Source organism: Chiloscyllium plagiosum, chromosome 27 (assembly GCF_004010195.1).
Source record: "Chiloscyllium plagiosum isolate BGI_BamShark_2017 chromosome 27, ASM401019v2, whole genome shotgun sequence".
Taxonomy (NCBI): domain Eukaryota; kingdom Metazoa; phylum Chordata; class Chondrichthyes; order Orectolobiformes; family Hemiscylliidae; genus Chiloscyllium; species Chiloscyllium plagiosum.
This window is the reverse complement of record NC_057736.1, coordinates 6,556,764-6,571,381: the sequence shown is the minus strand read 5'-3', so window position 1 is coordinate 6,571,381 and position 14,618 is coordinate 6,556,764. Positions and strand designations below refer to the sequence as shown.

General features: G+C 43.4%; 1 long non-coding RNA gene across 1 annotated transcript in view; it reads right to left on the bottom strand.

Moving 5' to 3' along the window:
• Window positions 1-12,588: 12,588 nt before the first annotated feature.
• LOC122563499 overlaps window positions 12,589-14,618 on the bottom strand; it is a 28,297-nt gene continuing 26,267 nt past the window's right edge. Inside the window, exon 4 of the long non-coding RNA XR_006315620.1 lies at window positions 12,589-12,629. This is a non-coding gene — a long non-coding RNA (uncharacterized LOC122563499). The remainder of the gene's footprint in view (window positions 12,630-14,618) is intronic.

Here is a 14,618-nt window from a genome sequence, read left to right as displayed (position 1 = left end):
TCGTATGGAGTCAGCTATTACGAGGGGGCATAGCTTTAAATTAAGGGGGGGTAGGTATAGGACAGATGTTAGGGGTAGATTCTTTACTCAGCGAGTCGTGAGTTCATGGAATGCCCTGCCAGTAGCAGTGGTGGACTCTGCCTCTTTATGGGCATTTAAACGGGCATTGGATAGGCATATGGAAGATAGTGGACTAGTGTAGGTTAGTTGGGCTTGGATCGGCGCAACATCGAGGGCCAAGGGGCCTGTAGTGTGCTGTATTCTTCTATGTTCTATGGGACTGAACACAATGGCTTTGGTATTCCCCATGATTAACTGCAAATTTCAACTCATCCAGTATTTGATGTGGGGTTAACAATGTACCAAATCAGAACGAGTGAAACGGGTTATGTATGAAGTGAACACTAGGTAGAGTTAGGTGCCATCAGCATGGATAAAACCTGACACCATGCTCTAAGATAATGTAACCAAGCAGCGGCATATAGATGTGAAATAGGATGGAAACTAAGGCTTACCTCAGGGTGAGCTCCGGTGCTGAAAACAGAATTTGCTGGAAATACTCAGCGGCTCTGGAAACATCTATGGGGAGTTTCGTAAAGTTGAAGATTCCAGTCTATTTTGACTCTTCATAAATGGTGTGGGGCTGAATGACAAGCCATTGAGACAGAACCTCTCGCTGTCCCTGCATTAGTAAGAGTGGAAGCAAATGAAGACAGTCCAACACTGCTAGGAGATGTTGGAGTAAGTGGTTGTCTTCCACAAGTATGCCCCCCCAAGTACCTTTGAGGAGAAAGTGAGGACTGCAGATGCTGGAGATCAGAGCTGAAAATGTGTTGCTGGAAAAGCGCAGCAGGTCAGGCAGCATCCAGGGAACAGGAGAATTAACGTTTCGGGCATAAGCCCTTCTTCAGGAAACCCCCAAGTACCTTTTCAAACTACTCAGCATCCAACTGGTCTTACATTCTTGGAGGGAATTTTATGGAGTCAACAAAAAGAAGGAACTAGGAAGACTAGTTTGAAAATAAGAGGGGTCTCCCATTTAAGACAGGGATGAGAAGTTTTTTTTAAAATTGTGGGTCATATCTTTGGAACTGTCTTTCTCAGTATGGTGGAGGTAGAGTCATTCCATATGGTTAAGGGAAAGGTGGATGGGTTCTTGACTAACAAGGAAGTCAAAAGGTTAATGAGGAGTAGGCAACAAAGTGGAGTTGAAGCCAGAACCATCAACCTATCAAATGGCGAAGCAGTCTCAAAGGTTTACTTCTGATTGGTATGCAATGTGGCGTGTGGGGTGATTTGAATAGTCATGATTTTAAATCTTGATTTGCTAATGACAGGTCGCATTGGAGGAATAAAATCAGTATTGCTGCTGTGCAGAGCCTCATATCAGCATGTGACAGGTTCATCTTGGAACATATTTACGCTCCATAAATTCCCATGAACATGCAGCTCGATGACAGAGGTTGAGGTGGTCTTGGCTCTGGATTGAAAGCGTTGTCCAATGGACAGATTCCCAGCTCATCTTGGACAGAGGCTCCAATCCACCATGAAGCATCACAATTTTGGGCTGGAGAGTTGCAGTGAGCAAGGTGGAGAAGAACACTAATGCAATGACACATCGCATGACCCCAGTTTACTCTCGCGTGGATCTGTAATGGATCCACTGGTGACAATCATGGCTGCAGCTGGAGCACGATGACAAATTTCTGCAGGCAACCAAATTTGCGGAAGATGTTCCCCAATTCCATCTAGTTTAATTGAAGGTCATTGTGAGGTCAAAAAAATACTATGTATTAAGGTTGCTGCCGGCCACTGTATTTTTCTTGGACTTTCTCCGATGATGATGTCCACTATGTCTCTTGATGGACACAACCCACTCGTGACTCCATGAGGAGTTCTTCAGTCACTGGAGAGAAGACAATTTGCAGTGACCTGAGGTGGAGAGCAAGGAGACGCCTCTACATTCACTGCAATTGATCTCATCTGTTTCCTCGAAGATGGTCACATTCACATCCTGGAGATCCTCTGGCATGCTGTCCTCCTTCCTGATGAGGGAAATGGGGGTCATGTGCATTTCTCTCCCATATTTCAGCATCCCAGCAGGGATTCCTTCTGCAACCATAGGACGTATTCATGCCGTGCTGTCAGATTGCTTTCTTAACCTCTCGTCAGCCAGGCATGATGCTGGCTTGGTAACAGGTATTATGCTGAAGTTTGAGGCACTCACATTGAGGATGAGGCTCAGTTGAGATCGTCGAACTGCTCCTTCTGTTGGTCAATGACGATCCCTCTCCTCCATAAGTGTCTCTCTATCTTGGCTCTCAGTCCAGTACATCACTTGGTGACCTGCTAGATTGTTTTTGACTACACTGAAGAATCCACACACATAATCACGACTGTCATTGAGTTACTGGATTGCCTGCGCTCATTCTAACACCATCTGTTCTTTAGGTCACAGGTTTGTTTTCATTGGATCTCAGTCTCAATTTGTTTGTGGACCTGCTTTCTTTTCTTTCAGTTTTGGTGGTGCCTCCTGTTCAGTGACCCGTTGCGTTTGATATTTGGTAGTTCCAGATCAGTCTCGATGTTTCCTAGTAGAGAAACAAAGTCTTCTCGTACATGTCATTTATGATGGATCCAAGCAGCCAGCTGCTCTGGACATTCTGCGATTCCTGTTTGTTGAGTGGTGGCAGGTTGAGAGTGAGGTGCTGACTGAGTAGGTCTTTTCTTTATAGAGTCTTTGAGTCCTTCGATATTGAATACCAAGTTAGTAATTGTCACTGTTATTTTTAGGCAAACCAGGCAGAGATAGTAGACCAGATTAGGTGAGGGTCAATCCAGTAGAAGTCAATGCTTGTTGTTGTATAGGTGATGCGAGCATCCGGGTCATCCCTCAATCAGACAAAGACATATTCAAGCAGGTGCTAACATCTAGACTGAGTGTGTTGCCATGAGGTTTATAATTGTCTCTCTGATGAAGTAGGGTGTTGATTATGACCCAACCACACTCTAGGTATTCTGTCAGTGGGACTCCATTGGTACATGCTTCCCCTTTTTTGCCAACTTCCCCAAGGTTTGTGATCCTCCCAAATCGGGCTTTGAAATTACAAAGGAGAATCAGCTTTTCACCCTTTGGGATACTGGACAATGACTGAGTGAGGCTGGTGTCAGATTCCTCTTTGGCCTCGTCCATTGTCAGTAGGGTTAGAGTATACACACTGATCATTGTGATGCACTACTTCACAGTTAGGGTCAGCCGAAGGGAACTATAATCACGTGGAACATGGGAAAAAGCAAGAAAGCAGAAGTGAAATGTCACTGACAGAACTCTGCCCTTAGGAACAGCGGCCAGTCAACGTAAATCACTACCTGTACTTCAGCTTATTCAGCACAAGTGGTATATTAGTTTATCTGAAGGGATCTGAGACACTGCACTCCTTTGTGATTACTGTCATTTTTCTAATAGTGCTCCAACTGTTGACAGCAAGATAAAAATGACTGTCTGCCTGCTCCCCAAGGCATTCAAGTACTGAGGATATTTCTGATGTTATTCAAATCATAACACAAATAATTAAATATTGGCCCGCGATCATTGCAAGTCAAGTAGAAAGAGTCCCAGTCACTGTGACAAGTGTAAGCCCATATTCCATTAGTGGCCCGAGCTGCCTGGTGCCCTGGAGTGCTACGTGGCACAGGGACCAAAGTGCTACATCTACTACATGGTCCAGAACTTACATCTTAGAGCTACCTTCTACCAATACCCCCTGGCGACCACTCTGCACCCAATTGCCAACTGTTGGAAGGGTCTGCCATGTAAGGCAGGAGTATTGTGGTGTCCCCTTTCCCTCTGCTCCCGTCCCAACAATTGTAGATTCTTGATCAGGCAGGGAATGAAAGGTTGTGAAAATGGGCCTGAGAATGTCGGATCAGCCATGATCCTATAGAATGGCAGAACATGCTCAAGAGACCAAATGGCCTACACCTATTCCTATTTCTCATGGTCTTATGGGGCCTCAAAGTCAAGGTGACAATCAATTTGATTCTTGTGTTTCCCCTTCTTATTTGTTAGCGTATCCCTTTTGAGTTGGATGTGGACAATTCTTCAGTGCCCTCTGAAATGGCCTTGGATTTAGGACATAGTCTCATCACCAATTTGTAAATCTCCATTCCTAGCCAGATTGGTCATGGGTGACTCCAGTTCCATTATGTTCTTGATGCTTAATGGAGAAAGTGAGGTCTGCAGATGCTGGAGATCAAAGTTGAAACTTTATTGCTGGAACAGCACAGCAGGTCAGGCAGCATCCAGGGAACAGGAGATTCGACGTTTCGGGCACAGGCCCGAAGAAGGGCCTGTGCCCGAAACGTCGAATCTCCTGTTCCCTGGATGCTGCCTGACCTGCTGTGCTGTTCCAGCAATAAAGTTTCAACTCTTGATGCTTAATGTCTTGTGATATAGACTAACGATAAAGGCAATGACCAGGAAGAAGGATTGGCACCAACTCAGGGTGGACAATTGTTGCAGTCTCACCAGCATCATGAGAGATAAAAAACAAGACCACAAGATGTGGATGCAGAACTCAGCCCACTGAATCTGCTTGGCCATTCAATTAGATCGTGGCTGATCTGCTAATCGTCAACTGCACTTTCCTGCCTTTACTCACAACCCTTGAGTCCTTTACTGATTAAAAATCTGTCTCTCTCAGACTTGAATATTCTTAATGACTCAGCCTCAATAGCCCTCTTGTGGTAAAGAATGCCACAAATTCATTACCTTCTGACAAATGAAATTCCTCTTCGTCACAATCTTAAACTGGCAACGTATTCCTCTCCGATTATGCCTTCTGGTCCTAGATTCTCTCACATGGGCAAACAACCATCCAGCATTGATGATTTGGAGATGCCAGTGTTGGAGTGGGGTGTACAAAGCTAAAAATCACACAACACCAGGTTATAGTCCAACAGGTTTAATTGGAAGCACACTAGCTTTCGGAGCGACGCTCCTTCATCAGGTGATTGTCAACCACCTGATGAAGCAGTGCTCAGAAGGCTAATACTTCCAATTAAACCTGTTGGACTATAACCTGGTGTTGTGTGATTTTTTAACTTCATCCAGCACTTACAATGCCAAACTTCCTAAGAATCTATTCTTTTAATCTCCAATGAGTACAAGCCCAACCTACTCAACCTCTCCTCATAATAAAATCCCTCCTTTTCTGGAATTAACCTATTTAACCTTTTATGGATTGCCTCCAATGCCAGGATAAGGCAAGGAGACCAAAACTGTTCACAGTTTTCCAGCTACAGTCTGACTAACCCATGTATAGTTTTAGCGAAACCTCCCTACATTTATACTCCATTCCCTTTGAAATAAAGGTCAATATTCCATTTACCATCTTTATTACCCAGTGAACTTGGATGTCAACTTTCAGTGATTCATGGACAAGTACGCCAAAATCCCTCTGTTATGTAATTGATACAGTAAAACACATTACAAGTTATGCAGCAGATATTATAGCCCATAGCAGACCAACAGTCAGGCAGAGTTGTAACATTGTATGCACACAGTGCATATGGTCTTTAAAAATATAACTCTCTTAAAGGAAAGGTACACACACAATTCTCATGATGTCCAAAAGTGACTTATAGTTAGTTAACCCACACAGAAAAAGCCTTTCTCTTGAGTGGAATAAATTCTATGAAGTGGGTTAGTTGATACAATGAAGGGAGTCCGATGATCGACTGGTCAATCACATGCTGACTATTGAGAGTTGCTTCATCTCCACATCCAATTAACTTCAACACGAGCGACTGACTCAGTATTGAGTGTTGAACAGGATGGCTCACTATGTTCCATTTCTGACATGTTCCTTGTGTAGTCTTAGCAAGACCTCCCTTCCTTTTACACAGCATTCCCTTTGAAATAAATGCCAACATTCCACCTGCCTTCCCTATGACACACTGATCTTGAATGTTAGCTTTTTGTGGTTCATGCACAAGAACACCTAATTCCTCTATCCTTCAGCTATCTGCAGTCTTTCCATATCCAAATAATATTCAGCTCTTCTTTTCTTCCTGCCACTGTGCATGACGCCACGTTTTCCCACATTATATTCCATCTGTAACGTTTTTGCCCTCCTTAGCCTTCTGTAGACTTTTTGTATAACCTCACACTTAAGTAATTTTGTGTCATCTGCAAACTTGTCAATTGTACACTGATTTTCAACAGTCAGGAGTGTAGTGCTGGAAAAGCACAGCGGGTCAGGCAGCATCCGGGGTGCAGGGGAAATCGACGTTTCAGGCATAAGACCTTCATTAGGAATGTGGCAGGGCTTATGCCCAAAATGTCGATCCTCTGATCTCGACTCTGATCTCCAGCATTTGCAGTCTTCACTTTCTCTTAACTGATTTTCATCATCCAAGTTAAGATCAGTTACCTCAGTACAATCACTGAATCACAGATTGTTACAGTACAAAAAGCGGCCATTTGGCCCATCATGGCTGTTCATCAATGCCATCTCCACCACTGTGTATGGTTTGTGTTTACAAAGCTCTCTCTGGCTTCACCCTGACCCAGCCCTGTTCATATCAGACCGTAAGAAGCATGAGAAATGCAGGATTAAGGCCTGACTGCTTCACTCCCTTGCACCATCACATGCACTCATCACCCGGTGCTTGATTGACCTTTCAGGACAGTCTAAGGATATAAGATGGGCCACTTAGAACTGAGATGAGGAGGAAATTCTTCACACAGAAAGTAGTGAGTCATGGAATTCTCTGCCTCTGAAAATGGTTGAGGCCAAAGCATTGAATGTTTTCAAGAAGGAGTTAGATATAGCTCTTATGGCTAAAAGGATCAAAGGTACGAGGGGTAAGTGTGAACAGAGTTGAATGATCAACTTTGATTAGCGGAGCAGGCTCGAAGCCTTGAATTGCCTACTCCAGCTCCTAATTACCATGTTTTTTCTATGACCTATTCGGGCTCCTGGTCTAGCAACACCTAATGTATAAAATTTTCACCTTTTTTTTCAAATCCCACTTGCGACCTCGTCCCTCTCTATCTCTCTGACCTACTCGAGCCATAATGACTTTCCAAGTCTCTGGCCCTTTTGGAAGCTATTTGAGAGGAGTTTTTGGGAAGCTAGTGGCAGGATTCTTAGGGATAGGATTTACATGTATTTGGAAAAGCATAGCTTAATTAGGGACAGGCAGCATGGGTTTGTGTGGGACAGGTCATGACTGAATGAACATTTACATTCGCAGTTTGAATTTTCCTTCACCATCACGAGGTCAAAATCCTGGAATTCCCTCCCTAAGGGCATTGTGGGTTCATCAACAGCACATAGACTGCAGCGGTTCAAGAAAGCAGCTCACCACCACCTTCTCAAGGGCAACTAGGGATGGGCAATAAATGCTAACCCAGTCAGTGACACCCACATATAAATTAAACAATATTTCACATACAACTACAAAACACAAACTCAATGTAAAAAGCAGTATCGCTTCAATTTCTACTTTGCTAATGAATTCTAACACACACAAATAAAACAGAAGCACTTGATTTGTGTCAATTAGGGAATGAATGATGAGAACCTAGGAAGGGAATTTATTTCCTAAATGAGGTCTTTATTCTAACTGTTCCCAGCAAAATCTCTGCTGCATTTCATTAAATGAAAAATGGAACTTTACAGTCTTAAAAAAAAATTACTGGTAGGAATGTGGGCAATCAGAGAACTAGGAAAATATTTTCTTAAAATGGCAGCTTTTTCATTTTGCAGAAGGAATTAAGCAATTGCAGTCTACAACGGAGAGGGCACCTCACAATGTGGCTCTTTGCTGAAGCCTTCAGCTCAAAGACAGTTTTCATTGTCAACTTTAAGAGTTGATAATTGTGTAGTGTGTCTACTGGGAGACTCAAAAACTCAATAGCTGATGGCATCAACCATTTATCTCCTTAAAGATTGAGATTTAAGGACTGAGAAAAGAAACAGAGAGAACAAAAGGGTGGGATAGAATCGCAGAAATAGTTCAGTACACAGAAGGAGACCATTCTCCCACCACGTACCTCCTAGTGTTCTGAAAAAGCAGTTTCATTGGTACCACTCCCCTGCCTTTCCTCAGCAGCCCAGGAAACTATTTTTCTCTTCAGATGCTTATACAATTCTGTTTGCAAAAAAAAACCCCTGGTTCCCCTCTTTCTGCACCCCCTTTAGAATTGTACTCTGAACAGACAGAATGTCCTGCACCCCAGGAACCTGATCAAGGAGGATGCATTGGGGTCAGGTGAGAAACAGGACAACATGGGTGGCACAATTGCTAGCACTGCTGTCTCACATCACCAGGGACTCAGGTTCGATCCCACCCTAGGGCGACTGTCTGTCTGTGTGGAGTTTGCACGTTCTCCCAGTGTCTGCGTGGGTTTCCTCCAGGTGCTCTGATTTCCTCCCACAGTCCAAAGATGCACAGGTAAAGTGGACTGGCCATGCTAAATATGGGAACAGGGTGGGAGTGGGCTGTAAGTGGGATGCTTTTCGGATGGTCACTGTGGACTTGATGGGCTGAAAGGCCTCATTCCACACTGTAGGGATTCTATGATCCTTGAAAGCTTGACCTAAGAGACAGACGAAGAGGGGCAGAAAAATGTAATGATCTTTCTAAAATCTATAACAACAATACACAATGTATAGGAGTGACATGCAACATGTTAGGTCGCCCTTTTATAGTTTGGAGGAGCACTGCATTAATCATTATAGATGCTTTGAAAGGAGTCTTACACTATTAATTATGAGCTGTAAGTTTCTAATGCAAGTACAGTGAACAATTAACATGCAATTCTAGCAAGTTCTTAAAAATAACAGGGTGGTTCAGAGGCCAACAATGGAACTGTGTAAATTAATCAGTGGATTCTGAAGATTTGTAACCCATCGTTTCTCTAATAATCCTCCAAATTTGCTGGCTGATTTGTGCATTGATAATAATTCATTAGCAAATACAGAATGTAATATTAACAACTGTGTTTTTGTAATCCAGCAAGATTTAGCCCATTGCATCACTGCATATTTCCAGACTTATTTCTGAAAAGCTGTTCCAGTAATTGGAAATAAAATCACTCACCCAAGTAAATACCCACCATCTGAGGTGTCAATTTCAGTGTTAACAGAGGGCTCAATTGGATGCTATAATTGATCTCAGTAACCACTGCTCTAAGAAAGGGAAAGTAAATTTAAAAATCAGCCAGAATTCCTGCACATGATCAGGAGAAGACAGACACCACCCAGGACAAAGCAGCCCATTTGATCAGCAGCCCATCCATCACCATCACCAGTCATTCCCCCCACTACTGCCAATGCACAGTAGCAGCACTATGTACCATCTGCAAGATTCACGGTTTCCAATGTACTTACACCTTCCATAAGGAGAAAGTGAGGACTGCAGATGCTGGAGATCAGAGTCGAAAAGGGTGGCGCTGGAAAAGCACAGCAGGTCAGGCAGCATCCGAGAAGCAGGAGTGGGGGGAATATTCCTGCATCACGTTCCTGATGAGGAACGTTGCCTGAAACATTGACTCTCCTACTCCTCGCATACCGCCTGACCTGCTGTGCTTTTCCAGCACCACTATTTTTGACTCTTACACATTCCATAAATGTGGTGTCCAGCACTATACATAGTACTCCAATTGTGATCTTACCAGTGTCCTAGATAAAGCATAACCTCTTCACTTTTGTAGTCAACTCTCCTTGCAATAAATGATAACATTTTCTAATTACTTACTATACCTACACATCAACACCTGCCAATTCATGCATAACACCCAGATCCCTCTGCAACAGAGCTTTTCAATTTCTCACTAACTAGATCCAATACTTGTTATTTTCTTGTCAAAATGCTGCCCACTTGTTTCACTTATAACTATAACTAAAACTATAACTTTTGTAGCCTCCTTGTGCCCTCCTCACAACTTATTTCCCTAACTTTGTGACCTCACTGGTCAACTATAACTTCAATAAATTGATACAAGATACTTATATAAATTGTCAACAGTTGAGATCCCAACACCACTTCCGGCAGCACAATATTTGTTTCATCATGTCAAACTGAAAAAGGTCCATTTATGCCTCCTCTCTATTTCCTGTTAATCAGCCAATTATCAATCCATTATCAAAATGCAACTCCCAAGATTTTGAGGTTTATCTTCTGTAATAACCAATGATATGATACTTTACCAAATGTCTTATTCAAATCTAACTACAGTACGTTCACTGGATTCCCCTTTATTCACAGCACAAACTACCTCCTCAAAGAACTCTAAACGATCATCAAACATAATTTCCCTTTCACAACATCACATTGATTCTGCCGGACTACGCTGAACTTATTCAAGTGCCCTGCTAGAATTCTTTAAAAATACTTTGACATTTTCCCCGTGACCTATATGAAGCTAAGTGATTTGTAGTTTTCTGCTTTCTGTCTCCCTCCCATTCATTAGTTTTCAGTTTAATGGGACTTGCCCCATTGGAAAATGAAGAGCCATGCACCAGTTTTCTCAGGTTTCTAAGTCTCTGTGAGGAAATCAGTCAGAACCTGGTCACTTGTCATCCCTCAGCTCCAACAATTCACTCAATGCCACTTCTATGGTGGTTTTGACTTTCCTAAGATTCCCCCCACCCCCCACAACCCTTCAATTTTCTGGATTTATTTCAACGAATGATATTTGTATCCTCTATAGTGAAGACTGATACAAAATACCTGATCAGTTCATTACCATTTAGTTATTTTCCATTATTAATTCTCTAGCGTTACATTCTATGGGACCATACTGACCTTGTCAACACTTTTATATATATAATGTATATATTTTATATATATATAAAAATGTGTGTGTGAGAGCGAGAGCGAGAGTGTATAAGGCGAGAGAGCGAGAGAGAGAGAGAGAGAGAGACACATACATAGTCAGTTCTTCTGTAACACAATGGTTGTGTTCTTGTTTAACCCCACGTTATAGAACAACCACACTTTAGAAACAGTGCTTAGAGTGTGGACGATATAATTGCGTCATAACCAACACACATTTTAAAAGTTCGCACTGTAGAAACAGCGTCTCAATTAGTCAATCGCGTTGCAACAAATTCGCCTTGATGTAACACACGTAATAACAGAACAACCCATATACAGAAACTCTTGCCATTTGTTATCAAAATCTGGCTAGCTTTCATCATTGTCTAATTTATCCCCTTTATTCATTAATTTCTTTGTCATTCATTGCTATTTTTTATTGGCTCTAATCTTTTGACCTGTCACCTGTCTTCATATAATTATGTACCTTTCCTGAAAGTATCATACAATCTTTAACCTTTCCAGTGTAGCTGAACAAAGACACCTTGGGGGGCAGTTTCATAGCTCCTTGAAAGTGGAGTTGCAGGTAGACAGGATAGTGAAGCAGGCATTGGTATGCTTGCCTTTACTGGTTTTTAGGAATTATACAACATTTGTAAGGCCACTTTTGGAATACTGCATTCAATTCAATAGAAAGTATATTGTGAAACTTGAAAGGGTTCAGAAAAGATTTACAATGATGCTGCCAGGGTTGGAATGTTTGAGCTATAGGGAGAGGCTGAACAGGGCTGGAGCTGTTTTCCCTGGAGCATCAAAGGCTCAGGGGTGACCTTACAGAGGTTTATAAAATCATGAGGGACATGGATAGGGTAAATAGTCAAGGTTTTTCTCCCAGGGTAGGGGAGTCTAAAAACAGAGGGCAGAGCAGAGGCTAAGGTGAGAGGGGAAAGATTTAGAAGGAACCCAGGGGGAAATTGTTTCATGCAGAGGGTGGTGCGTGTATGAAATGAGCTGCCAGAGGAAATGGTGGGGGGCTGGTACAATTACAACATTTAAAAGACATCTGGGTGAGTTCATGAATAGGAAAGTTTAGAGAGATAAGGGCTAAATGCTAGCAATGGGACTAGATTAATTTAAGATATCTGGTTGGCATGGACAAGTTGGAGTGAAGGATCTGTTTCAGTGCTGTACATCTCTATGACTAGTTAATGGTGGATCTATCTCTTGAAATATTTCTGACTCCTTTGGGATGCATCTACTCTGTATATTCTGAAATATTATAGAGTCATAGAGATGTACAGCATGGAAACAGACCCTTTAGTCCAACCCGTCCATGCCGACCAGATATCCCAACCCAATCTAGTCCCACCTGCCAGCATCCAGCCCATATCCGTCCAAACCCTTCCTGTTCATATACCCATCCAGATGCCTTTTAAATGTTGCAATTGTACTAGCCTCCTTTGTAAATCTTTTCTGAACCCTTTCAAGCTCCACAACATCCTTCCGAAAGGAAGGAGAATTCCTGAGAAAATTCCAAAGATTAACAAGATGCTGAGAAAAGAAATTCCTCCTCATCTCAACCTGAAATGAGAACCCCCTTGCTTTAGTTTTAAACTGTGCCTTCAGTTCAAAACTCCCCGTAAGAGTAGAAACAAAAGAGTGAGTGGCATGATGGCTCAGTGGTTAGCACTGCTGCCTCACAGCGCCAGAACCTGGGTTCAATTCCAGCCTTGTCTGTGTGGAGTTTGCACATTCTCCCCGTCTCTGTGTGGGTTCCCTCCAGGTGCTCTGGTTTCCTCCTACAATCCAAAGATATGCAGGTCAGGTGAATTGCCCATAGTGTTAGGTGCATTAGTCAGGGTTAAGTATAGGTAGGGGAATGGTCTGGGTGGGTTACTCTTCAGAGGGTCAGTGTGAACATGTTGGGCTGAAGGGTCTGTATCCATATTGTAGGGAATCTAATCTAAAATCCTGTAAGCATGTATGCTGTCAAGCCCCCCTCTAAATCTTATGTTTTTCAAAAAGATCATAAGATCATTAGACCTTAAGACACAGGAGCAGAATTAGGCCATTTGGTCCATCGAGTCTGCTATGCCATTGATCATGGCTGATTGGTTTCTAACCCCATTCTCCTGCTTTCTCCCCATAATCCTTGATTCCATTACTAATTAAGAACCTATTTATCTCTGTCTTGAATAATCGCAAAGACTTGGCCAACCCAGCTCTCTGCAGCAATATGTTCTACACATTCACCATCCTCTGGCTGAAGAAATATCTCCTCATCACACTTCTAAAGCGTTGTCTCTTCACTCCAAGGTTGTACCCTCCGGTCCTAGTCTTTCCTTTAGTGGAAACATCTTCCCATGTCCACTTTATCTCGGCCCTCAGTACTCTGTCAGCTTCAATCAGAATCCCCCCATCCCCGCCCACCTAAACTCCACTGAGTTCAGACCCAGAGTCCTCAACTGCTTCTCACATGACAAGCCCTTCACCCCCTGGGTAAACCCCCTCTGGATCCTCTTTCAAGGCCAGCACACCCTTCCCTAGATACAGGGCTCAAAATATTCCAAATGCAGTCTGACTGGAGCCTTATGCAACCTCAGCGGTATATCCCTGTACTTTCATACCAGCCCCCTTGAAATGAATGTTAAATTACAATTGCCTTCCTAATCAAAAACTGAACCTGCAGGTTACCCTTCAGAGAATCTTGAACTTGGACTCCTAAATCCTTTGGTGCTTCAAATTTCCGAAGCCTCTCCCCATTTGGAAAATAGCCTACACCTCTATTGTTCCTACCGAAGTGCATAACCTCACACTTTCCCACATTGTATTCCAAGTGCCACTTTGTTGCCCACTCTCCAAGTCCTTCTGCAGTCTCCCTACTTCCTCAACACTACATGCCCCTCACCCTTCTTTGCATCATCTGCAAACACAGAGACAATACCCTCAGTTCCTTCATCTAGATCGTTAATGTAGAACGTGAATCATTGTGATCCCCACACGGACCCCTGTGAAACTTCACTAGCCATTGGCTGCCATCCTGAGAAAGACCCCTTTATCCCTATTCTCTGCTTCCTGCCCATCAGCCAATCCTTTATCCATGCCAGTACCTTGTCCCTAACGCCAAGGGCTCTTATCTTGTTTGGAGACAAAGAAACTGTAAATGCTGGAATCCAAGGTTGACAAGCAGGAGGCTGGAAGAACACAGCAAGCCAGGCAGCGTCAGGAGGTGGAGAAGTCAACCTTTTCAGGACTGGGGGTGTGGGTAAGGGGAGCTGCAGATAAAGGGGAGGAGTGGGGGAGGGTTTTTGATGGGGAGAGGGATGGAGTGATGAGGTAGTGATAGATGAACACAGGTGGTGGGTACAACTTGGTTGGTCGATAGGAGGAATGAATCCGGTTGGTAGCTAGAAGGAAAGGTCAGTAGGGGGAATGGAAGGGAGCTGGAAATGTGTTGCTGGAAAAGCGCAGCAGGTCAGGCAGCATCCAGGGAACAGGAGAATCGACGTTTCGGGCATAAGCCCTTCTTCAGGAATGAGGAAAGTTTGTCCAGCAGGCTAAGATAAAAGGTAGGGAGGAGGGACTTGGGGGAGGGGCGTCGGAAATGTGATAGTGGAAAGAGGTCAAGGTGAGGGTGAAAGGTCAGACTGGGGTGGGGGCGGAGAGGTCAGGAAGAAGATTGCAGGTTAGGAAGGCAGTGCTGAGTTCGATGGATTTGACTGAGACAAGGTGGGGAGAGGGGAAATGAGGAAACATTGGGAAATCCGAGTTCATCCCTTGTGGTTAGA